The sequence below is a fragment of the Pseudorca crassidens genome, chromosome 16, assembly GCF_039906515.1.
Source record: "Pseudorca crassidens isolate mPseCra1 chromosome 16, mPseCra1.hap1, whole genome shotgun sequence".
NCBI classification, from domain to species: domain Eukaryota; kingdom Metazoa; phylum Chordata; class Mammalia; order Artiodactyla; family Delphinidae; genus Pseudorca; species Pseudorca crassidens.
The window spans coordinates 84,665,621-84,688,820 of NC_090311.1; the positions used below are offsets into that span (position 1 = coordinate 84,665,621).

Below are 23,200 nucleotides of genomic sequence, written 5' to 3' on the forward strand. Positions count from 1 at the left end.
CGGACCTGGGTGCCGTCCATGCGGCCCGCGAGCCCCTCGACCTGCACCTGGCGGCCCCCACTGGAGCCCAGCCCCGGCGCCGCCACCTGTCTGCCGGGGGGTGTCTCTCCACAGCTCCATCCGGAAAAAGCCCCCCCTCCACCGTTTCGCCGTGGCCTGGTGCCGGAGAGGGATAGAGGGCGCAGGCCGCTTCCGCGGGCCTGCCGTCCACCTGGGCCGGTGTCCTGAGCTCGGACGGTGGTGTGGAGGCAAGGGTGGCGTTGCTGGGTCTAAGGGGCTTTGCCAACTCAACGGTGGCTCCCACTTCCTTCGGGCCAGCTGCTGTCGGGCAGGAAGGCCGGCCCGGTCTGCGACAGGGCTGCGCCTAGCGCAGCGTGGGCAGTCAGGTGGGATGCCCAAAGGACCGCAGGCCCCGGGCCCTGAAGCCTCCGGGGCCACATCCCTGTGAGCGACCTGCGGGATCCGGGGTGGGAGGCCAAGCGCCGAAACGTTTCCTGGGTCCCTCCCGCCCTGGGCTGGGTGGTCGCCAAAACCTCCGACACCACCTGGTCCCCGAGACCTCCGTTCCTCTGCCTAGGCGGGCGGGCCGCTGGGCTGGCGGTAAGTCCCATGGGCCTGCTAAGCTGCGCCTCAAGAGGCAGCCTGCGACCCACTGACACCTACTGTCAAACCAGCCTAGACGGGCCCGATCAAGTCTGGATCTCGGAAGCTAAGCAGGGTCGGGCCTGGTTCGAACTTGGATGGGAGACCTCCTGGATGGGAGAGCTCCTGGGAATACCGGGTGCTGTAGGATTTTTGCCTTCCGCTCCGCTTTCTCCTTTTGTCGCCCGCGGTGGCGGCGGCGGCGGCCGTCTCCGCCCCCGCCGGGTACCAGGTACCGCTGCAGGCCCCACCTCCTCAGGCCCCTCCCACCACAGCAAGCGTCTGATGGGGCACTCCCCACCTGCCAGACCGGCCAGGCGGCCAGAAGGCGTCCCTGGAAGGCAGCGACACACCAGCCGCTCCAGGGGGCGGCCTGACGTCACCCAGACATGGCCGCGGACCCGGGTGCCGTCCGTTCGGCCCGCGAGCCCCGCGAGCTGCACCTGGCCGCAGCCACTGGAGTCCAGCCCCGGCACCGCCACCTGTCTTCCGGGGTGTCTCTCCACAGCTCCATCCGGAAAAAGCACCCCTTCTGCCCCTTCGCCGCGGCCGTGGGCAGGAGCAGGATCGAGGGCCCAGGCCACTTCCCCGGACCTGCCGGCCACCTGGGACGAGGTCCTGAGCTCGGACGGTGGCGTCGGGGCAAGGGTGGCCTTGCTGTGTCTAAGGGGCCGTGCCAACTCAATGGTGGCTCCCAGTGGCTTCGGGCCAGCTGCTGTAGGACAGGAGGGTCGGACCAGTCTGCCTCTGAGCTACGCCTACCACAGCGTGGGCGCGCAGGTGGGATGCCCGAGGCACCGCCGACCCCGGGCCCTGAAGCCTCCGGGGCTACGTCCCTGTGAGCGGCCTGTGGGATCTGGGGCGGGGCACGAAGCGCCGAAAAGCTTGCTGTGTCCCACCCGCCCTGCGCTGGGAGGTCGCCAACTCCTCCGCCACCCCCCGGTCGCCGAAACCTCCGTTCCCCCGCCTAGGCGGGCGGCGGGGCCCTGCCAGGGCGGGCGGGCCGCTGGGCCGGCGGTAAGGCCCAAGGGCCTGCTAAACTGCACCTCAAGAGGCAGCCCGCGACCACCCCAGTGTCTACGGCCAAACCACCCTAGACGGGCCCGATCTCGACTCGATCTCGGAAGCTAAGCAGGGTTGGGCCTGGTTAGTAGTTGGATGGCAGACTTCCCGGACGGGAGAGCTCCCTGGAACGCCAGGTGCTGTAGGCCTTTTGCCTCCCGCTACACACCTTCTCATTTTGTCGACCGCGGCGGTCGTGGCGTTGGCGGCGGTGGCGGCGGCGGTGGCGGCGGTGGTGGCGGCGGCCGTCTCCGCCCCCGCCGGGTACCGCTGCAGGCCCCACCTCCTCAGGACCCTCCCACCACAGCAAGCGTCTGATGGGGCGCTCCCCGCCTGCCTGAGCGGCCAGGCGGCCAGAAGGCGTCCCTGGAAGGCAGCGGCACACCATATGCTCCGTTCGTCCCCTGACTCGAAGCAGAAATGGCCGCGGACCCGGGTGCCGTCCATGCGGCCCGCGAGCCCCTCGACCTGCACCTGGCGGTCCCCACTGGATCCAGCCCCGGCGCCGCCACCTGTCTGCCGGTGGGTGTCTCTCCAAAGCTCCATGCGGAAAAAGCCCCCCCTCCACCGTTTCGCCGCGGCCGGGTGCCGGAGAGGGATAGAGGGCCCAGGCCACATCCGCGGGACTGCCGGCCACCAGGGGCGGGGTCCTGAGGTCGGACGGTGGTGTGGGGGCAAGGGTGGAGTTGCTGGGTCTAAGGGGCTTTGCCAACTCAATGGTGGCTCCCACTGGCTTCGGGCCAGCTGCTGTCGGGCAGGAGGGCCGGCCCGGTCTGCGACAGGGCTGCGCCTAGCGCAGCGTGGGCGGTCAGGTGGGATGCACAAGGGACCGCAGGCCCCGGGCCCTGAAGCCTCTGGGGCCACAACCCTGTGAGCGACCTGCGGGATCTGCGGTGGGAGGCCAAGCGCCGAAATGTTTCCTGGGTCCCTCCCACCCTGGCCTGGGTGGTCGCCAACTCCTCTGCCACCGCCTGGTCCCCGAGACCTCCGTTCCCCTGCCTAGGTGGGCGGCGGGGCCCTGCCGGGGCGGGCGGGCCACTGGGCCGGCGGTAAGGCCCAAGAGCCTGCTAAGCTGCACCTCAAGTGGAAGCCCGCGACCCCCCCAGTGTCTACGGCCAAACCACCCTAGACGGGCCCGATCTCGACTCGATCTCGGAAGCTAAGCAGGGTTGGGCCTGGTTAGTAGTTGGATGGCAGACCTCCCGGACGGGAGAGCTCCTGGGAACGCCAGGTGCTGTAGGCTTTTTGCCTCCCGCTACACACCTTCTCATTTTGTCGACCGCGGCGGTCGTGGCGTTGGCGGCGGTGGCGGCGGCGGTGGCGGCGGTGGTGGCGGCGGCCGTCTCCGCCCCTGCCGGGTACCGCTGCAGGCCCCACCTCCTCAGGACCCTCCCACCACAGCAAGCGTCTGATGGGGCGCTCCCCGCCTGCCTGAGCGGCCAGGCGGCCAGAAGGCGTCCCTGGAAGGCAGCGGCAAACCATATGCTCCGTTCGTCCCCTGACTCGAAGCAGACATGGCCGCGGACCCGGGTGCCGTCCATGCGGCCCGCGAGCCCCTCGACCTGCACCTGGCGGTCCCCACTGGAGCCCAGCCCCGGCGCCGCCACCTGTCTGCCGGTGGGTGTCTCTCCACAGCTCCATCCGGAAAAAGCCCCCCCTCCACCGTTTCGCCGCGGCCGTGTGCCGGAGAGGGATAGAGGGCCCAGGCCGCTTCCGCGGGCCTGCCGGCCACCTGGGGCGGGGTCCTGAGCTCGGACGGTGGTGTGGGGGCAAGGGGGGCGTTGCTGGGTAAGGGGCTTTGCTAACGCAAAGGTGGCTCCCACTGGCTTCGGGCCAGCTGCTATCGGGCAGGAAGGCTGGCCCGGTCTGCGACAGGGCAGCGCCTAGCGCAGCGTGGGCGGGCAGGTGGGATGCCCAAGGGACCGCAGTCCCCGGGCCCTGAAGCCTCCGGGGCCACATCCTTGTGAGCGACCTGCGGGATCTGGGGTGGGAGGCCAAGCGCCGAAACGTTTGCTGGGTCCCGCCCGCCCTGGGCTGGGTGGTCGCCAACACCTCCGCCACCACCCGATCACCGAGACCTCCGTTCCTATGCCTAGGTGGCCGGCGGGGCCCTGCCAGGGCGGGCGGGCCGCTAGGCTGGCAGTAAGGCCCAAGGGCCTGCTAAGCTGCGCCTCAAGAGGCAGCCCGCGACCCACCAACACCTACTACCAAAGCAGCCTAGACGGGCCCGATCAAGTCTGGATCTCGGAAGCTAAGCAGGGTCGGGCCTGTTTCGAACTTGGATGGGAGACGTCCTGGCTGGGAGAGCTCCTGGGAATACCGGGTGCTGTAGGCTTTTTGCCTCTCGCTCCGCTTTCTCCTTTTGTCGCCCGCGGTGGCGGCGATGGTGGCGGCGGTGGTGGAGGCAGCCGTCTCCGCCCCTGTCAGGTACCGCTGCAGGCCCCACCTCCTCAGGCCCCTGCCACCACAGCAAGCGTCTGATGGGGCACTCCCCACCTGCCTGACCGGCCAGGCGGCCAGAAGGCGTCCCTGGAAGGCAGCGGCACACCAGCTGCTCCGGGTGGCGGCCTGACGTCACCCAGACATGGCCGCGGACCCGGGTGCCGTCCGTTCGGCCCCCGAGCCCCACGAGCTGCAGCTGGCCGCAGCCACTGGAGCCCAGCCCCGGCGCCGCCACCTGTCTTCCGGGGTGTCTCTCCACAGCTCCATCCGGAAAAAGCCCCCCTCCACCGTTTCGCCGCGGCCGTGTGCCGGAGAGGGATAGAGGGCCCAGGCCGCTTCCGCAGGCCTGCCGGCCACCTGGGCCGGGGTACAGAGCTCGGACGGTGGTGTGGGGGCAAGGGTGGCGTTGCTGGGTCTAAGGGGCTTTGCCAACTCAACGGTGGCTCCCACTGGCTTCAGGCCAGCTGCTGTCGGGCAGGAAGGCCGGCCCGGTCTGCGACAGGGCTGCGCCTAGCGCAGCGAGGGCAGGCAGGTGAGATGCCCAAAGGACCGCAGGCCCCGGGCCCTGAAGCCTCCGGGGCCACATCCTTGTGAGCGACCTGCGGGATCTGGGGTGGGAGGCCAAGCGACGAAACGTTTCCTGGGTCCCGCCCGCCCTGGGCTGGGTGGTCGCCAACACCTCGCGCCAGCAACCGGTCCCCGAGACCTCCGTTCCTCTGCCTAGACGGGCGGCGGGGCCCTGCCAGGGCGGGCGGGCCGCTGGGCTTGCGGTAAGGCGCAAGGGCCTGCTAAGCTGCGCCTCAAGAGGCAGCCCGCGACCCACTGACACCTACTGCCAAAGCAGCCTAGACGGGCCCAATCAAGTCTGGATCTCGGAAGCTAAGCAGGGTCGGGCCTGGTTAGAACTTGGATGGGAGACCTCCTGGATGGGAGAGCTCCTGGGAATGCCGGGTGCTGTACGCTTTTTGCCTCCCGCTCCGCTTTCTCCTTTTGTCACCCGCGGTGTCAGTGGCGGCGGCCGTCTCCACGCCTGCTGGGTACCAGGTACCACTGCAGGCCCCACCTCCTCTGGCCCCTCCCACCACAGCAAGCGTCTGATGGGGCACTCCCCACCTGCCTGACTGGCCAGGCGGCCAGAAGGCGTCCCTGGAAGGCAGCGGCACACCAGACGCTCCAGGGGCGGCCTGACGTCACCCAGACATGGCCGCGGACCCGGGTGCCGTCCGTTCGGCCCGCGAGCCCCGCGAGCTGCACCTGGCTGCAGCCACTGGAGTCCAGCCCCGGCACCGCCACCTGTCTTCCGGGGTGTCTCTCCACAGCTCCATCCGGAAAAAGCACCCCTTCTGCCCCTTCGCCGCGGCCGTGGGCAGGAGCAGGATCGAGGGCCCAGGCCACTTCCCCGGACCTGCCGGCCACCTGGGACGAGGTCCTGAGCTCGGACGGTGGCGTCGGGGCAAGGGTGGCCTTGCTGTGTCTAAGGGGCCGTGCCAACTCAATGGTGGCTCCCAGTGGCTTCGGGCCAGCTGCTGTAGGACAGGAGGGTCGGACCAGTCTGCCTCTGAGCTACGCCTACCACAGCGTGGGCGCGCAGGTGGGATGCCCGAGGCACCGCCGACCCCGGGCCCTGAAGCCTCCGGGGCTACGTCCCTGTGAGCGGCCTGTGGGATCTGGGGCGGGGCACGAAGCGCCGAAAAGCTTGCTGTGTCCCACCCGCCCTGCGCTGGGAGGTCGCCAACTCCTCCGCCACCCCCCGGTCGCCGAAACCTCCGTTCCCCCGCCTAGGCGGGCGGCGGGGCCCTGCCAGGGCGGGCGGGCCGCTGGGCCGGCGGTAAGGCCCAAGGGCCTGCTAAACTGCACCTCAAGAGGCAGCCCGCGACCACCCCAGTGTCTACGGCCAAACCACCCTAGACGGGCCCGATCTCGACTCGATCTCGGAAGCTAAGCAGGGTTGGGCCTGGTTAGTAGTTGGATGGCAGACTTCCCGGACGGGAGAGCTCCCTGGAACGCCAGGTGCTGTAGGCCTTTTGCCTCCCGCTACACACCTTCTCATTTTGTCGACCGCGGCGGTCGTGGCGGTGGCGGCGGTGGTGGCGGCGGCCGTCTCCGCCCCCGCCGGGTACCGCTGCAGGCCCCACCTCCTCAGGACCCTCCCACCACAGCAAGCGTCTGATGGGGCGCTCCCCGCCTGCCTGAGCGGCCAGGCGGCCAGAAGGCGTCCCTGGAAGGCAGCGGCACACCATATGCTCCGTTCGTCCCCTGACTCGAAGCAGAAATGGCCGCGGACCCGGGTGCCGTCCATGCGGCCCGCGAGCCCCTCGACCTGCACCTGGCGGTCCCCACTGGATCCAGCCCCGGCGCCGCCACCTGTCTGCCGGTGGGTGTCTCTCCAAAGCTCCATGCGGAAAAAGCCCTCCCTCCACCGTTTCGCCGCGGCCGGGTGCCGGAGAGGGATAGAGGGCCCAGGCCACATCCGCGGGACTGCCGGCCACCAGGGGCGGGGTCCTGAGGTCGGACGGTGGTGTGGGGGCAAGGGTGGAGTTGCTGGGTCTAAGGGGCTTTGCCAACTCAATGGTGGCTCCCACTGGCTTCGGGCCAGCTGCTGTCGGGCAGGAGGGCCGGCCCGGTCTGCGACAGGGCTGCGCCTAGCGCAGCGTGGGCGGTCAGGTGGGATGCACAAGGGACCGCAGGCCCCGGGCCCTGAAGCCTCTGGGGCCACAACCCTGTGAGCGACCTGCGGGATCTGCGGTGGGAGGCCAAGCGCCGAAATGTTTCCTGGGTCCCTCCCACCCTGGCCTGGGTGGTCGCCAACTCCTCTGCCACCGCCTGGTCCCCGAGACCTCCGTTCCCCTGCCTAGGCGGGCGGCGGGGCCCTGCCGGGGCGGGCGGGCCACTGGGCCGGCGGTAAGGCCCAAGAGCCTGCTAAGCTGCACCTCAAGTGGAAGCCCGCGACCCCCCCAGTGTCTACGGCCAAACCACCCTAGACGGGCCCGATCTCGACTCGATCTCGGAAGCTAAGCAGGGTTGGGCCTGGTTAGTAGTTGGATGGCAGACCTCCCGGACGGGAGAGCTCCTGGGAACGCCAGGTGCTGTAGGCTTTTTGCCGCCCGCTACACACCTTCTCATTTTGTCGACCGCGGTGGTCGTGGCGTTGGCGGCGTTGGCGGCGGCGGTGGCGGTGGTGGTGGCGGCGGCCGTCTCCGCCCCCGCCGGGTACCGCTGCAGGCCCCACCTCCTCAGGACCCTCCCACCACAGCAAGCGTCTGATGGGGCGCTCCCCGCCTGCCTGAGCGGCCAGGCGGCCAGAAGGCGTCCCTGGAAGGCAGCGGCAAACCATATGCTCCGTTCGTCCCCTGACTCGAAGCAGACATGGCCGCGGACCCGGGTGCCGTCCATGCGGCCCGCGAGCCCCTCGACCTGCACCTGGCGGTCCCCACTGGAGCCCAGCCCCGGCGCCGCCACCTGTCTGCCGGTGGGTGTCTCTCCACAGCTCCATCCGGAAAAAGCCCCCCCTCCACCGTTTCGCCGCGGCCGTGTGCCGGAGAGGGATAGAGGGCCCAGGCCGCTTCCGCGGGCCTGCCGGCCACCTGGGGCGGGGTCCTGAGCTCGGACGGTGGTGTGGGGGCAAGGGGGGCGTTGCTGGGTAAGGGGCTTTGCTAACGCAAAGGTGGCTCCCACTGGCTTCGGGCCAGCTGCTATCGGGCAGGAAGGCTGGCCCGGTCTGCGACAGGGCAGCGCCTAGCGCAGCGTGGGCGGGCAGGTGGGATGCCCAAGGGACCGCAGTCCCCGGGCCCTGAAGCCTCCGGGGCCACATCCTTGTGAGCGACCTGTGGGATCTGGGGTGGGAGGCCAAGCGCCGAAACGTTTGCTGGGTCCCGCCCGCCCTGGGCTGGGTGGTCGCCAACACCTCCGCCACCACCCGATCACCGAGACCTCCGTTCCTCTGCCTAGGTGGCCGGCGGGGCCCTGCCAGGGCGGGCGGGCCGCTAGGCTGGCAGTAAGGCCCAAGGGCCTGCTAAGCTGCGCCTCAAGAGGCAGCCCGCGACCCACCGACACCTACTACCAAAGCAGCCTAGACGGGCCCGATCAAGTCTGGATCTCGGAAGCTAAGCAGGGTCGGGCCTGTTTCGAACTTGGATGGGAGACGTCCTGGCTGGGAGAGCTCCTGGGAATACCGGGTGCTGTAGGCTTTTTGCCTCTCGCTCCGCTTTCTCCTTTTGTCGCCCGCGGTGGCGGCGATGGTGGCGGCGGTGGTGGAGGCAGCCGTCTCCGCCCCTGTCAGGTACCGCTGCAGGCCCCACCTCCTCAGGCCCCTGCCACCACAGCAAGCGTCTGATGGGGCACTCCCCACCTGCCTGACCGGCCAGGCGGCCAGAAGGCGTCCCTGGAAGGCAGCGGCACACCAGCTGCTCCGGGTGGCGGCCTGACGTCACCCAGACATGGCCGCGGACCCGGGTGCCGTCCGTTCGGCCCCCGAGCCCCACGAGCTGCAGCTGGCCGCAGCCACTGGAGCCCAGCCCCGGCGCCGCCACCTGTCTTCCGGGGTGTCTCTCCACAGCTCCATCCGGAAAAAGCCCCCCTCCACCGTTTCGCCGCGGCCGTGTGCCGGAGAGGGATAGAGGGCCCAGGCCGCTTCCGCAGGCCTGCCGGCCACCTGGGCCGGGGTACAGAGCTCGGACGGTGGTGTGGGGGCAAGGGTGGCGTTGCTGGGTCTAAGGGGCTTTGCCAACTCAACGGTGGCTCCCACTGGCTTCAGGCCAGCTGCTGTCGGGCAGGAAGGCCGGCCCGGTCTGCGACAGGGCTGCGCCTAGCGCAGCGAGGGCAGGCAGGTGAGATGCCCAAAGGACCGCAGGCCCCGGGCCCTGAAGCCTCCGGGGCCACATCCTTGTGAGCGACCTGCGGGATCTGGGGTGGGAGGCCAAGCGACGAAACGTTTCCTGGGTCCCGCCCGCCCTGGGCTGGGTGGTCGCCAACACCTCGCGCCAGCAACCGGTCCCCGAGACCTCCGTTCCTCTGCCTAGACGGGCGGCGGGGCCCTGCCAGGGCGGGCGGGCCGCTGGGCTTGCGGTAAGGCGCAAGGGCCTGCTAAGCTGCGCCTCAAGAGGCAGCCCGCGACCCACTGACACCTACTGCCAAAGCAGCCTAGACGGGCCCAATCAAGTCTGGATCTCGGAAGCTAAGCAGGGTCGGGCCTGGTTAGAACTTGGATGGGAGACCTCCTGGATGGGAGAGCTCCTGGGAATGCCGGGTGCTGTACGCTTTTTGCCTCCCGCTCCGCTTTCTCCTTTTGTCGCCCGCGGTGTCAGTGGCGGCGGCCGTCTCCACGCCTGCTGGGTACCAGGTACCACTGCAGGCCCCACCTCCTCTGGCCCCTCCCACCACAGCAAGCGTCTGATGGGGCACTCCCCACCTGCCTGACTGGCCAGGCGGCCAGAAGGCGTCCCTGGAAGGCAGCGGCACACCAGACGCTCCAGGGGCGGCCTGACGTCACCCAGACATGGCCGCGGACCCGGGTGCCGTCCGTTCGGTCCGTGAGCCCCGCGAGCTACACCTGGCCGCAGCCACAGGAGCCCAGGCCCGGCTCCACCACCTGTCTTCCAGGGTGTCTCTCCACAGCTCCATCCGGAAAAAGCACCCCCTCCGCCGCTTCGCCTCGGCCGTGGGCGGGAGCAGGATCGAGGGCCCAGGCCGCTTCCCCGGGCCTGCCGGCCCCCTGGGCCGGGGTACAGAGCTCGGACGGTGGTGTGGGGGCAAGGGTGGCGTTGCTGGGTCTAAGGGGCTTTGCCAACTCAATGGTGGCTCCCACTGGCTTCGGGCCAGCTGCTGTCGGGCAGGAGGGCCGGCCCGGTCTGCGGCTGGGCTGCGCCTAGCGCAGCGTGGGCGGTCAGGTGGGATGCACAAGGGACCGCAGGCCCCGGGCCCTGAAGCCTCCGGGGCCACATCCCTGTGAGCGACCTGCGGACTCTGCGGTGGGAGGCCAAGCGCCGAAACGTTTCCTGGGTCCCTCCCGCCCTGGGCTGGGTGGTCGCCAACTCCTCTGCCACCGCCTGGTCCCCGAGACCTCCGTTCCCCTGCCTAGGCGGGCGGCGGGGCCCTGCCGGGGCGGGCGGGCCACTGGGCCGGCGGTAAGTCCCAAGCGCCTGCTAAGCTGCGCCTCAAGTGGAAGCCCGCGACCCCCCCAGTGTCTACGGCCAAACCACCCTAGACGGGCCCGATCTCGACTCGATCTCGGAAGCTAAGCAGGGTTGGGCCTGGTTAGTAGTTGGATGGGAGACCTCCCGGACGGGAGAGCTCCTGGGAACGCCAGGTGCTGTAGGCTTTTTGCCTCCCGCTACACACCTTCTCCTTTTGTCGACCGTGGTGGTCGTGGCGGTGGCGGCGGTAGCGGCGGTGGTGGCGGCGGCCGTCTCCGCCCCCGCCGGGTACCGCTGCAGGCCCCACCTCCTCAGGACCCTCCCACCACAGCAAGCGTCTGATGGGGCGCTCCCCGCCTGCCTGAGCGGCCAGGCGGCCAGAAGTCGTCCCTGGAAGGCAGCGGCACACCAGACGCTCCGTTGGTCCCCTGACTCGAAGCAGACATGGCCGCGGACCTGGGTGCCGTCCATGCGGCCCGCGAGCCCCTCGACCTGCACCTGGCGGCCCCCACTGGAGCCCAGCCCCGGCGCCGCCACCTGTCTGCCGGGGGGTGTCTCTCCACAGCTCCATCCGGAAAAAGCCCCCCCTCCACCGTTTCGCCGTGGCCTGGTGCCGGAGAGGGATAGAGGGCGCAGGCCGCTTCCGCGGGCCTGCCGTCCACCTGGGCCGGTGTCCTGAGCTCGGACGGTGGTGTGGAGGCAAGGGTGGCGTTGCTGGGTCTAAGGGGCTTTGCCAACTCAACGGTGGCTCCCACTTCCTTCGGGCCAGCTGCTGTCGGGCAGGAAGGCCGGCCCGGTCTGCGACAGGGCTGCGCCTAGCGCAGCGTGGGCAGTCAGGTGGGATGCCCAAAGGACCGCAGGCCCCGGGCCCTGAAGCCTCCGGGGCCACATCCCTGTGAGCGACCTGCGGGATCCGGGGTGGGAGGCCAAGCGCCGAAACGTTTCCTGGGTCCCTCCCGCCCTGGGCTGGGTGGTCGCCAAAACCTCCGACACCACCTGGTCCCCGAGACCTCCGTTCCTCTGCCTAGGCGGGCGGGCCGCTGGGCTGGCGGTAAGTCCCATGGGCCTGCTAAGCTGCGCCTCAAGAGGCAGCCTGCGACCCACTGACACCTACTGTCAAACCAGCCTAGACGGGCCCGATCAAGTCTGGATCTCGGAAGCTAAGCAGGGTCGGGCCTGGTTCGAACTTGGATGGGAGACCTCCTGGATGGGAGAGCTCCTGGGAATACCGGGTGCTGTAGGATTTTTGCCTTCCGCTCCGCTTTCTCCTTTTGTCGCCCGCGGTGGCGGCGGCGGCGGCCGTCTCCGCCCCCGCCGGGTACCAGGTACCGCTGCAGGCCCCACCTCCTCAGGCCCCTCCCACCACAGCAAGCGTCTGATGGGGCACTCCCCACCTGCCAGACCGGCCAGGCGGCCAGAAGGCGTCCCTGGAAGGCAGCGACACACCAGCCGCTCCAGGGGGCGGCCTGACGTCACCCAGACATGGCCGCGGACCCGGGTGCCGTCCGTTCGGCCCGCGAGCCCCGCGAGCTGCACCTGGCCGCAGCCACTGGAGTCCAGCCCCGGCACCGCCACCTGTCTTCCGGGGTGTCTCTCCACAGCTCCATCCGGAAAAAGCTCCCCTTCTGCCCCTTCGCCGCGGCTGTGGGCAGGAGCAGGATCGAGGGCCCAGGCCACTTCCCCGGACCTGCCGGCCACCTGGGACGAGGTCCTGAGCTCGGACGGTGGCGTCGGGGCAAGGGTGGCCTTGCTGTGTCTAAGGGGCCGTGCCAACTCAATGGTGGCTCCCAGTGGCTTCGGGCCAGCTGCTGTAGGACAGGAGGGTCGGACCAGTCTGCCTCTGAGCTACGCCTACCACAGCGTGGGCGCGCAGGTGGGATGCCCGAGGCACCGCCGACCCCGGGCCCTGAAGCCTCCGGGGCTACGTCCCTGTGAGCGGCCTGTGGGATCTGGGGCGGGGCACGAAGCGCCGAAAAGCTTGCTGTGTCCCACCCGCCCTGCGCTGGGAGGTCGCCAACTCCTCCGCCACCCCCCGGTCGCCGAAACCTCCGTTCCCCCGCCTAGGCGGGCGGCGGGGCCCTGCCAGGGCGGGCAGGCCGCTGGGCCGGCGGTAAGGCCCAAGGGCCTGCTAAACTGCACCTCAAGAGGCAGCCCGCGACCACCCCAGTGTCTACGGCCAAACCACCCTAGACGGGCCCGATCTCGACTCGATCTCGGAAGCTAAGCAGGGTTGGGCCTGGTTAGTAGTTGGATGGCAGACTTCCCGGACGGGAGAGCTCCCTGGAACGCCAGGTGCTGTAGGCCTTTTGCCTCCCGCTACACACCTTCTCATTTTGTCGTCCCCGGCGGTCGTGGCGTTGGCGGCGGTGGCGGCGGCGGTGGCGGCGGTGGTGGCGGCGGCCGTCTCCGCCCCCGCCGGGTACCGCTGCAGGCCCCACCTCCTCAGGACCCTCCCACCACAGCAAGCGTCTGATGGGGCGCTCCCCGCCTGCCTGAGCGGCCAGGCGGCCAGAAGGCGTCCCTGGAAGGCAGCGGCACACCATATGCTCCGTTCGTCCCCTGACTCGAAGCAGAAATGGCCGCGGACCCGGGTGCCGTCCATGCGGCCCGCGAGCCCCTCGACCTGCACCTGGCGGTCCCCACTGGATCCAGCCCCGGCGCCGCCACCTGTCTGCCGGTGGGTGTCTCTCCAAAGCTCCATGCGGAAAAAGCCCCCCCTCCACCGTTTCGCCGCGGCCGGGTGCCGGAGAGGGATAGAGGGCCCAGGCCACATCCGCGGGACTGCCGGCCACCAGGGGCGGGGTCCTGAGGTCGGACGGTGGTGTGGGGGCAAGGGTGGAGTTGCTGGGTCTAAGGGGCTTTGCCAACTCAATGGTGGCTCCCACTGGCTTCGGGCCAGCTGCTGTCGGGCAGGAGGGCCGGCCCGGTCTGCGACAGGGCTGCGCCTAGCGCAGCGTGGGCGGTCAGGTGGGATGCACAAGGGACCGCAGGCCCCGGGCCCTGAAGCCTCTGGGGCCACAACCCTGTGAGCGACCTGCGGGATCTGCGGTGGGAGGCCAAGCGCCGAAATGTTTCCTGGGTCCCTCCCACCCTGGCCTGGGTGGTCGCCAACTCCTCTGCCACCGCCTGGTCCCCGAGACCTCCGTTCCCCTGCCTAGGCGGGCGGCGGGGCCCTGCCGGGGCGGGCGGGCCACTGGGCCGGCGGTAAGGCCCAAGAGCCTGCTAAGCTGCACCTCAAGTGGAAGCCCGCGACCCCCCCAGTGTCTACGGCCAAACCACCCTAGACGGGCCCGATCTCGACTCGATCTCGGAAGCTAAGCAGGGTTGGGCCTGGTTAGTAGTTGGATGGCAGACCTCCCGGACGGGAGAGCTCCTGGGAACGCCAGGTGCTGTAGGCTTTTTGCCTCCCGCTACACACCTTCTCATTTTGTCGACCGCGGCGGTCGTGGCGTTGGCGGCGGTGGCGGCGGCGGTGGCGGCGGTGGTGGCGGCGGCCGTCTCCGCCCCCGCCGGGTACCGCTGCAGGCCCCACCTCCTCAGGACCCTCCCACCACAGCAAGCGTCTGATGGGGCGCTCCCCGCCTGCCTGAGCGGCCAGGCGGCCAGAAGGCGTCCCTGGAAGGCAGCGGCAAACCATATGCTCCGTTCGTCCCCTGACTCGAAGCAGACATGGCCGCGGACCCGGGTGCCGTCCATGCGGCCCGCGAGCCCCTCGACCTGCACCTGGCGGTCCCCACTGGAGCCCAGCCCCGGCGCCGCCACCTGTCTGCCGGTGGGTGTCTCTCCACAGCTCCATCCGGAAAAAGCCCCCCCTCCACCGTTTCGCCGCGGCCGTGTGCCGGAGAGGGATAGAGGGCCCAGGCCGCTTCCGCAGGCCTGCCGGCCACCTGGGCCGGGGTACAGAGCTCGGACGGTGGTGTGGGGGCAAGGGTGGCATTGCTGGGTCTAAGGGGCTTTGCCAACTCAACGGTGGCTCCCACTGGCTTCAGGCCAGCTGCTGTCGGGCAGGAAGGCCGGCCCGGTCTGCGACAGGGCTGCGCCTAGCGCAGCGAGGGCAGGCAGGTGAGATGCCCAAAGGACCGCAGGCCCCGGGCCCTGAAGCCTCCGGGGCCACATCCTTGTGAGCGACCTGCGGGATCTGGGGTGGGAGGCCAAGCGACGAAACGTTTCCTGGGTCCCGCCCGCCCTGGGCTGGGTGGTCGCCAACACCTCGCGCCAGCAACCGGTCCCCGAGACCTCCGTTCCTCTGCCTAGACGGGCGGCGGGGCCCTGCCAGGGCGGGCGGGCCGCTGGGCTTGCGGTAAGGCGCAAGGGCCTGCTAAGCTGCGCCTCAAGAGGCAGCCCGCGACCCACTGACACCTACTGCCAAAGCAGCCTAGACGGGCCCAATCAAGTCTGGATCTCGGAAGCTAAGCAGGGTCGGGCCTGGTTAGAACTTGGATGGGAGACCTCCTGGATGGGAGAGCTCCTGGGAATGCCGGGTGCTGTACGCTTTTTGCCTCCCGCTCCGCTTTCTCCTTTTGTCGCCCGCGGTGTCAGTGGCGGCGGCCGTCTCCACGCCTGCTGGGTACCAGGTACCACTGCAGGCCCCACCTCCTCTGGCCCCTCCCACCACAGCAAGCGTCTGATGGGGCACTCCCCACCTGCCTGACTGGCCAGGCGGCCAGAAGGCGTCCCTGGAAGGCAGTGGCACACCAGACGCTCCAGGGGCGGCCTGACGTCACCCAGACATGGCCGCGGACCCGGGTGCCGTCCGTTCGGTCCGTGAGCCCCGCGAGCTACACCTGGCCACAGCCACAGGAGCCCAGGCCCGGCTCCACCACCTGTCTTCCAGGGTGTCTCTCCACAGCTCCATCCGGAAAAAGCACCCCCTCCGCCGCTTCGCCTCGGCCGTGGGCAGGAGCAGGATCGAGGGCCCAGGCCGCTTCCCCGGGCCTGCCAGCCCCCTGGGCCGGGGTACAGAGCTCGGACGGTGGTGTGGGGGCAAGGGTGGCGTTGCTGGGTCTAAGGGGCTTTGCCAACTCAATGGTGGCTCCCACTGGCTTCGGGCCAGCTGCTGTCGGGCAGGAGGGCCGGCCCGGTCTGCGGCTGGGCTGCGCCTAGTGCAGCGTGGGCGGTCAGGTGGGATGCACAAGGGACCGCAGGCCCCGGGCCCTGAAGCCTCCGGGGCCACATCCCTGTGAGCGACCTGCGGACTCTGCGGTGGGAGGCCAAGCGCCGAAACGTTTCCTGGGTCCCTCCCGCCCTGGGCTGGGTGGTCGCCAACTCCTCTGCCACCGCCTGGTCCCCGAGACCTCCGTTCCCCTGCCTAGGCGGGCGGCGGGGCCCTGCCGGGGCGGGCGGGCCACTGGGCCGGCGGTAAGTCCCAAGCGCCTGCTAAGCTGCGCCTCAAGTGGAAGCCCGCGACCCCCCCAGTGTCTACGGCCAAACCACCCTAGACGGGCCCGATCTCGACTCGATCTCGGAAGCTAAGCAGGGTTGGGCCTGGTTAGTAGTTGGATGGGAGACCTCCCGGACGGGAGAGCTCCTGGGAACGCCAGGTGCTGTAGGCTTTTTGCCTCCCGCTACACACCTTCTCCTTTTGTCGACCGTGGTGGTCGTGGCGGTGGCGGCGGTGGCGGCGGTGGTGGCGGCGGCCGTCTCCGCCCCCGCCGGGTACCGCTGCAGGCCCCACCTCCTCAGGACCCTCCCACCACAGCAAGCGTCTGATGGGGCGCTCCCCGCCTGCCTGAGCGGCCAGGCGGCCAGAAGTCGTCCCTGGAAGGCAGCGGCACACCAGACGCTCCGTTGGTCCCCTGACTCGAAGCAGACATGGCCGCGGACCTGGGTGCCGTCCATGCGGCCCGCGAGCCCCTCGACCTGCACCTGGCGGCCCCCACTGGAGCCCAGCCCCGGCGCCGCCACCTGTCTGCCGGGGGGTGTCTCTCCACAGCTCCATCCGGAAAAAGCCCCCCCTCCACCGTTTCGCCGTGGCCTGGTGCCGGAGAGGGATAGAGGGCGCAGGCCGCTTCCGCGGGCCTGCCGTCCACCTGGGCCGGTGTCCTGAGCTCGGACGGTGGTGTGGAGGCAAGGGTGGCGTTGCTGGGTCTAAGGGGCTTTGCCAACTCAACGGTGGCTCCCACTTCCTTCGGGCCAGCTGCTGTCGGGCAGGAAGGCCGGCCCGGTCTGCGACAGGGCTGCGCCTAGCGCAGCGTGGGCAGTCAGGTGGGATGCCCAAAGGACCGCAGGCCCCGGGCCCTGAAGCCTCCGGGGCCACATCCCTGTGAGCGACCTGCGGGATCCGGGGTGGGAGGCCAAGCGCCGAAACGTTTCCTGGGTCCCTCCCGCCCTGGGCTGGGTGGTCGCCAAAACCTCCGACACCACCTGGTCCCCGAGACCTCCGTTCCTCTGCCTAGGCGGGCGGGCCGCTGGGCTGGCGGTAAGTCCCATGGGCCTGCTAAGCTGCGCCTCAAGAGGCAGCCTGCGACCCACTGACACCTACTGTCAAACCAGCCTAGACGGGCCCGATCAAGTCTGGATCTCGGAAGCTAAGCAGGGTCGGGCCTGGTTCGAACTTGGATGGGAGACCTCCTGGATGGGAGAGCTCCTGGGAATACCGGGTGCTGTAGGATTTTTGCCTTCCGCTCCGCTTTCTCCTTTTGTCGCCCGCGGTGGCGGCGGCGGCGGCCGTCTCCGCCCCCGCCGGGTACCAGGTACCGCTGCAGGCCCCACCTCCTCAGGCCCCTCCCACCACAGCAAGCGTCTGATGGGGCACTCCCCACCTGCCAGACCGGCCAGGCGGCCAGAAGGCGTCCCTGGAAGGCAGCGACACACCAGCCGCTCCAGGGGGCGGCCTGACGTCACCCAGACATGGCCGCGGACCCGGGTGCCGTCCGTTCGGCCCGCGAGCCCCGCGAGCTGCACCTGGCCGCAGCCACTGGAGTCCAGCCCCGGCACCGCCACCTGTCTTCCGGGGTGTCTCTCCACAGCTCCATCCGGAAAAAGCTCCCCTTCTGCCCCTTCGCCGCGGCCGTGGGCAGGAGCAGGATCGAGGGCCCAGGCCACTTCCCCGGACCTGCCGGCCACCTGGGACGAGGTCCTGAGCTCGGACGGTGGCGTCGGGGCAAGGGTGGCCTTGCTGTGTCTAAGGGGCCGTGCCAACTCAATGGTGGCTCCCAGTGGCTTCGGGCCAGCTGCTGTAGGACAGGAGGGTCGGACCAGTCTGCCTCTGAGCTACGCCTACCACAGCGTGGGCGCGCAGGTGGGATGCCCGAGGCACCGCCGACCCCGGGCCCTGAAGCCTCCGGGGCTACGTCCCTGTGAGCGGCCTGTGGGATCTGGGGCGGGGCACGAAGCGCCGAAAAGCTTGCTGTGTCCCACCCGCCCTGCGCTGGGAGGTCGCCAACTCCTCCGCCACCCCCCGGTCGCCGAAACCTCCGTTCCCCCGCCTAGGCGGGCGGCGGGGCCCTGCCAGGGCGGGCGGGCCGCTGGGCCGGCGGTAAGGCCCAAGGGCCTGCTAAACTGCACCTCAAGAGGCAGCCCGCGACCACCCCAGTGTCTACGGCCAAACCACCCTAGACGGGCCCGATCTCGACTCGATCTCGGAAGCTAAGCAGGGTTGGGCCTGGTTAGTAGTTGGATGGCAGACTTCCCGGACGGGAGAGCTCCCTGGAACGCCAGGTGCTGTAGGCCTTTTGCCTCCCGCTACACACCTTCTCATTTTGTCGACCGCGGCGGTCGTGGCGTTGGCGGCGGTGGCGGCGGCAGTGGCGGCGGTGGTGGCGGCGGCCGTCTCCGCCCCCGCTGGGTACCGCTGCAGGCCCCACCTCCTCAGGACCCTCCCACCACAGCAAGCGTCTGATGGGGCGCTCCCCGCCTGCCTGAGCGGCCAGGCGGCCAGAAGGCGTCCCTGGAAGGCAGCGGCACACCATATGCTCCGTTCGTCCCCTGACTCGAAGCAGAAATGGCCGCGGACCCGGGTGCCGTCCATGCGGCCCGCGAGCCCCTCGACCTGCACCTGGCGGTCCCCACTGGATCCAGCCCCGGCGCCGCCACCTGTCTGCCGGTGGGTGTCTCTCCAAAGCTCCATGCGGAAAAAGCCCCCCCTCCACCGTTTCGCCGCGGCCGGGTGCCGGAGAGGGATAGAGGGCCCAGGCCACATCCGCGGGACTGCCGGCCACCAGGGGCGGGGTCCTGAGGTCGGACGGTGGTGTGGGGGCAAGGGTGGAGTTGCTGGGTCTAAGGGGCTTTGCCAACTCAATGGTGGCTCCCACTGGCTTCGGGCCAGCTGCTGTCGGGCAGGAGGGCCGGCCCGGTCTGCAACAGGGCTGCGCCTAGCGCAGCGTGGGCGGTCAGGTGGGATGCACAAGGGACCGCAGGCCCCGGGCCCTGAAGCCTCTGGGGCCACAACCCTGTGAGCGACCTGCGGGATCTGCGGTGGGAGGCCAAGCGCCGAAATGTTTCCTGGGTCCCTCCCACCCTGGCCTGGGTGGTCGCCAACTCCTCTGCCACCGCCTGGTCCCCGAGACCTCCGTTCCCCTGCCTAGGTGGGCGGCGGGGCCCTGCCGGGGCGGGCGGGCCACTGGGCCGGCGGTAAGGCCCAAGAGCCTGCTAAGCTGCACCTCAAGTGGAAGCCCGCGACCCCCCCAGTGTCTACGGCCAAACCACCCTAGACGGGCCCGATCTCGACTCGATCTCGGAAGCTAAGCAGGGTTGGGCCTGGTTAGTAGTTGGATGGCAGACCTCCCGGACGGGAGAGCTCCTGGGAACGCCAGGTGCTGTAGGCTTTTTGCCTCCCGCTACACACCTTCTCATTTTGTCGACCGCGGCGGTCGTGGCGTTGGCGGCGGTGGCGGCGGCGGTGGCGGCGGTGGTGGCGGCGGCCGTCTCCGCCCCTGCCGGGTACCGCTGCAGGCCCCACCTCCTCAGGACCCTCCCACCACAGCAAGCGTCTGATGGGGCGCTCCCCGCCTGCCTGAGCGGCCAGGCGGCCAGAAGGCGTCCCTGGAAGGCAGCGGCAAACCATATGCTCCGTTCGTCCCCTGACTCGAAGCAGACATGGCCGCGGACCCGGGTGCCGTCCATGCGGCCCGCGAGCCCCTCGACCTGCACCTGGCGGTCCCCACTGGAGCCCAGCCCCGGCGCCGCCACCTGTCTGCCGGTGGGTGTCTCTCCACAGCTCCATCCGGAAAAAGCCCCCCCTCCACCGTTTCGCCGCGGCCGTGTGCCGGAGAGGGATAGAGGGCCCAGGCCGCTTCCGCGGGCCTGCCGGCCACCTGGGGCGGGGTCCTGAGCTCGGACGGTGGTGTGGGGGCAAGGGGGGCGTTGCTGGGTAAGGGGCTTTGCTAACGCAAAGGTGGCTCCCACTGGCTTCGGGCCAGCTGCTATCGGGCAGGAAGGCTGGCCCGGTCTGCGACAGGGCAGCGCCTAGCGCAGCGTGGGCGGGCAGGTGGGATGCCCAAGGGACCGCAGTCCCCGGGCCCTGAAGCCTCCGGGGCCACATCCTTGTGAGCGACCTGCGGGATCTGGGGTGGGAGGCCAAGCGCCGAAACGTTTCCTGGGTCCCGCCCGCCCTGGGCTGGGTGGTCGCCAACACCTCCGCCACCACCCGATCACCGAGACCTCCGTTCCTCTGCCTAGGTGGCCGGCGGGGCCCTGCCAGGGCGGGCGGGCCGCTAGGCTGGCGGTAAGTCCCAAGGGCCTGCTAAGCTGCGCCTCAAGAGGCAGCCCGCGACCCACCGACACCTACTACCAAAGCAGCCTAGACGGGCCCGATCAAGTCTGGATCTCGGAAGCTAAGCAGGGTCGGGCCTGTTTCGAACTTGGATGGGAGACGTCCTGGCTGGGAGAGCTCCTGGGAATACCGGGTGCTGTAGGCTTTTTGCCTCTCGCTCCGCTTTCTCCTTTTGTCGCCCGCGGTGGCGGCGATGGTGGCGGCGGTGGTGGAGGCAGCCGTCTCCGCCCCTGTCAGGTACCGCTGCAGGCCCCACCTCCTCAGGCCCCTGCCACCACAGCAAGCGTCTGATGGGGCACTCCCCACCTGCCTGACCGGCCAGGCGGCCAGAAGGCGTCCCTGGAAGGCAGCGGCACACCAGCTGCTCCGGGTGGCGGCCTGACGTCACCCAGACATGGCCGCGGACCCGGGTGCCGTCCGTTCGGCCCCCGAGCCCCACGAGCTGCAGCTGGCCGCAGCCACTGGAGCCCAGCCCCGGCGCCGCCACCTGTCTTCCGGGGTGTCTCTCCACAGCTCCATCCGGAAAAAGCCCCCCTCCACCGTTTCGCCGCGGCCGTGTGCCGGAGAGGGATAGAGGGCCCAGGCCGCTTCCGCAGGCCTGCCGGCCACCTGGGCCGGGGTACAGAGCTCGGACGGTGGTGTGGGGGCAAGGGTGGCGTTGCTGGGTCTAAGGGGCTTTGCCAACTCAACGGTGGCTCCCACTGGCTTCAGGCCAGCTGCTGTCGGGCAGGAAGGCCGGCCCGGTCTGCGACAGGGCTGCGCCTAGCGCAGCGAGGGCAGGCAGGTGAGATGCCCAAAGGACCGCAGGCCCCGGGCCCTGAAGCCTCCGGGGCCACATCCTTGTGAGCGACCTGCGGGATCTGGGGTGGGAGGCCAAGCGACGAAACGTTTCCTGGGTCCCGCCCGCCCTGGGCTGGGTGGTCGCCAACACCTCGCGCCAGCAACCGGTCCCCGAGACCTCCGTTCCTCTGCCTAGACGGGCGGCGGGGCCCTGCCAGGGCGGGCGGGCCGCTGGGCTTGCGGTAAGGCGCAAGGGCCTGCTAAGCTGCGCCTCAAGAGGCAGCCCGCGACCCACTGACACCTACTGCCAAAGCAGCCTAGACGGGCCCAATCAAGTCTGGATCTCGGAAGCTAAGCAGGGTCGGGCCTGGTTAGAACTTGGATGGGAGACCTCCTGGATGGGAGAGCTCCTGGGAATGCCGGGTGCTGTACGCTTTTTGCCTCCCGCTCCGCTTTCTCCTTTTGTCACCCGCGGTGTCAGTGGCGGCGGCCGTCTCCACGCCTGCTGGGTACCAGGTACCACTGCAGGCCCCACCTCCTCTGGCCCCTCCCACCACAGCAAGCGTCTGATGGGGCACTCCCCACCTGCCTGACTGGCCAGGCGGCCAGAAGGCGTCCCTGGAAGGCAGCGGCACACCAGACGCTCCAGGGGCGGCCTGACGTCACCCAGACATGGCCGCGGACCCGGGTGCCGTCCGTTCGGTCCGTGAGCCCCGCGAGCTACACCTGGCCGCAGCCACAGGAGCCCAGGCCCGGCTCCACCACCTGTCTTCCAGGGTGTCTCTCCACAGCTCCATCCGGAAAAAGCACCCCCTCCGCCGCTTCGCCTCGGCCGTGGGCGGGAGCAGGATCGAGGGCCCAGGCCGCTTCCCCGGGCCTGCCGGCCCCCTGGGCCGGGGTACAGAGCTCGGACGGTGGTGTGGGGGCAAGGGTGGCGTTGCTGGGTCTAAGGGGCTTTGCCAACTCAATGGTGGCTCCCACTGGCTTCGGGCCAGCTGCTGTCGGGCAGGAGGGCCGGCCCGGTCTGCGGCTGGGCTGCGCCTAGCGCAGCGTGGGCGGTCAGGTGGGATGCACAAGGGACTGCAGGCCCCGGGCCCTGAAGCCTCCGGGGCCACATCCCTGTGAGCGACCTGCGGACTCTGCGGTGGGAGGCCAAGCGCCGAAACGTTTCCTGGGTCCCTCCCGCCCTGGCTGGGTGGTCGCCAACTCCTCTGCCACCGCCTGGTCCCCGAGACCTCCGTTCCCCTGCCTAGGCGGGCGGCGGGGCCCTGCCGGGGCGGGCGGGCCACTGGGCCGGCGGTAAGTCCCAAGCGCCTGCTAAGCTGCGCCTCAAGTGGAAGCCCGCGACCCCCCCAGTGTCTACGGCCAAACCACCCTAGACGGGCCCGATCTCGACTCGATCTCGGAAGCTAAGCAGGGTTGGGCCTGGTTAGTAGTTGGATGGGAGACCTCCCGGACGGGAGAGCTCCTGGGAACGCCAGGTGCTGTAGGCTTTTTGCCTCCCGCTACACACCTTCTCCTTTTGTCGACCGTGGTGGTCGTGGCGGTGGCGGCGGTGGCGGCGGTGGTGGCGGCGGCCGTCTCCGCCCCCGCCGGGTACCGCTGCAGGCCCCACCTCCTCAGGACCCTCCCACCACAGCAAGCGTCTGATGGGGCGCTCCCCGCCTGCCTGAGCGGCCAGGCGGCCAGAAGTCGTCCCTGGAAGGCAGCGGCACACCAGACGCTCCGTTGGTCCCCTGACTCGAAGCAGACATGGCCGCGGACCTGGGTGCCGTCCATGCGGCCCGCGAGCCCCTCGACCTGCACCTGGCGGCCCCCACTGGAGCCCAGCCCCGGCGCCGCCACCTGTCTGCCGGGGGGTGTCTCTCCACAGCTCCATCCGGAAAAAGCCCCCCCTCCACCGTTTCGCCGTGGCCTGGTGCCGGAGAGGGATAGAGGGCGCAGGCCGCTTCCGCGGGCCTGCCGTCCACCTGGGCCGGTGTCCTGAGCTCGGACGGTGGTGTGGAGGCAAGGGTGGCGTTGCTGGGTCTAAGGGGCTTTGCCAACTCAACGGTGGCTCCCACTTCCTTCGGGCCAGCTGCTGTCGGGCAGGAAGGCCGGCCCGGTCTGCGACAGGGCTGCGCCTAGCGCAGCGTGGGCAGTCAGGTGGGATGCCCAAAGGACCGCAGGCCCCGGGCCCTGAAGCCTCCGGGGCCACATCCCTATGAGCGACCTGCGGGATCCGGGGTGGGAGGCCAAGCGCCGAAACGTTTCCTGGGTCCCTCCCGCCCTGGGCTGGGTGGTCGCCAAAACCTCCGACACCACCTGGTCCCCGAGACCTCCGTTCCTCTGCCTAGGCGGGCGGGCCGCTGGGCTGGCGGTAAGTCCCATGGGCCTGCTAAGCTGCGCCTCAAGAGGCAGCCTGCGACCCACTGACACCTACTGTCAAACC

At 70.0% G+C, this 23,200-nt stretch overlaps 11 pseudogenes; all 11 read left to right on the plus strand.

Moving 5' to 3' along the window:
• The first annotated feature begins 1,717 nt into the window (after positions 1–1,717).
• On the plus strand, positions 1,718–1,853 carry LOC137209719 (5S ribosomal RNA; annotated as a pseudogene).
• Positions 1,854–2,811: 958 nt separating this feature from the next.
• On the plus strand, positions 2,812–2,947 carry LOC137209594 (5S ribosomal RNA; annotated as a pseudogene).
• Positions 2,948–6,032: 3,085 nt separating this feature from the next.
• Positions 6,033–6,168, plus strand: LOC137209720 (5S ribosomal RNA; annotated as a pseudogene).
• Positions 6,169–7,105: 937 nt separating this feature from the next.
• Positions 7,106–7,241, plus strand: LOC137209595 (5S ribosomal RNA; annotated as a pseudogene).
• A 3,085-nt stretch (positions 7,242–10,326) lies between these two features.
• On the plus strand, positions 10,327–10,462 carry LOC137209507 (5S ribosomal RNA; annotated as a pseudogene).
• A 1,983-nt stretch (positions 10,463–12,445) lies between these two features.
• Positions 12,446–12,581, plus strand: LOC137209721 (5S ribosomal RNA; annotated as a pseudogene).
• A 958-nt stretch (positions 12,582–13,539) lies between these two features.
• LOC137209596 (5S ribosomal RNA) lies at positions 13,540–13,675 on the plus strand (annotated as a pseudogene).
• Positions 13,676–15,693: 2,018 nt separating this feature from the next.
• Positions 15,694–15,829, plus strand: LOC137209508 (5S ribosomal RNA; annotated as a pseudogene).
• Positions 15,830–17,812: 1,983 nt separating this feature from the next.
• Positions 17,813–17,948, plus strand: LOC137209722 (5S ribosomal RNA; annotated as a pseudogene).
• Positions 17,949–18,906: 958 nt separating this feature from the next.
• LOC137209597 (5S ribosomal RNA) lies at positions 18,907–19,042 on the plus strand (annotated as a pseudogene).
• A 3,084-nt stretch (positions 19,043–22,126) lies between these two features.
• On the plus strand, positions 22,127–22,262 carry LOC137209509 (5S ribosomal RNA; annotated as a pseudogene).
• Positions 22,263–23,200: the final 938 nt, after the last annotated feature.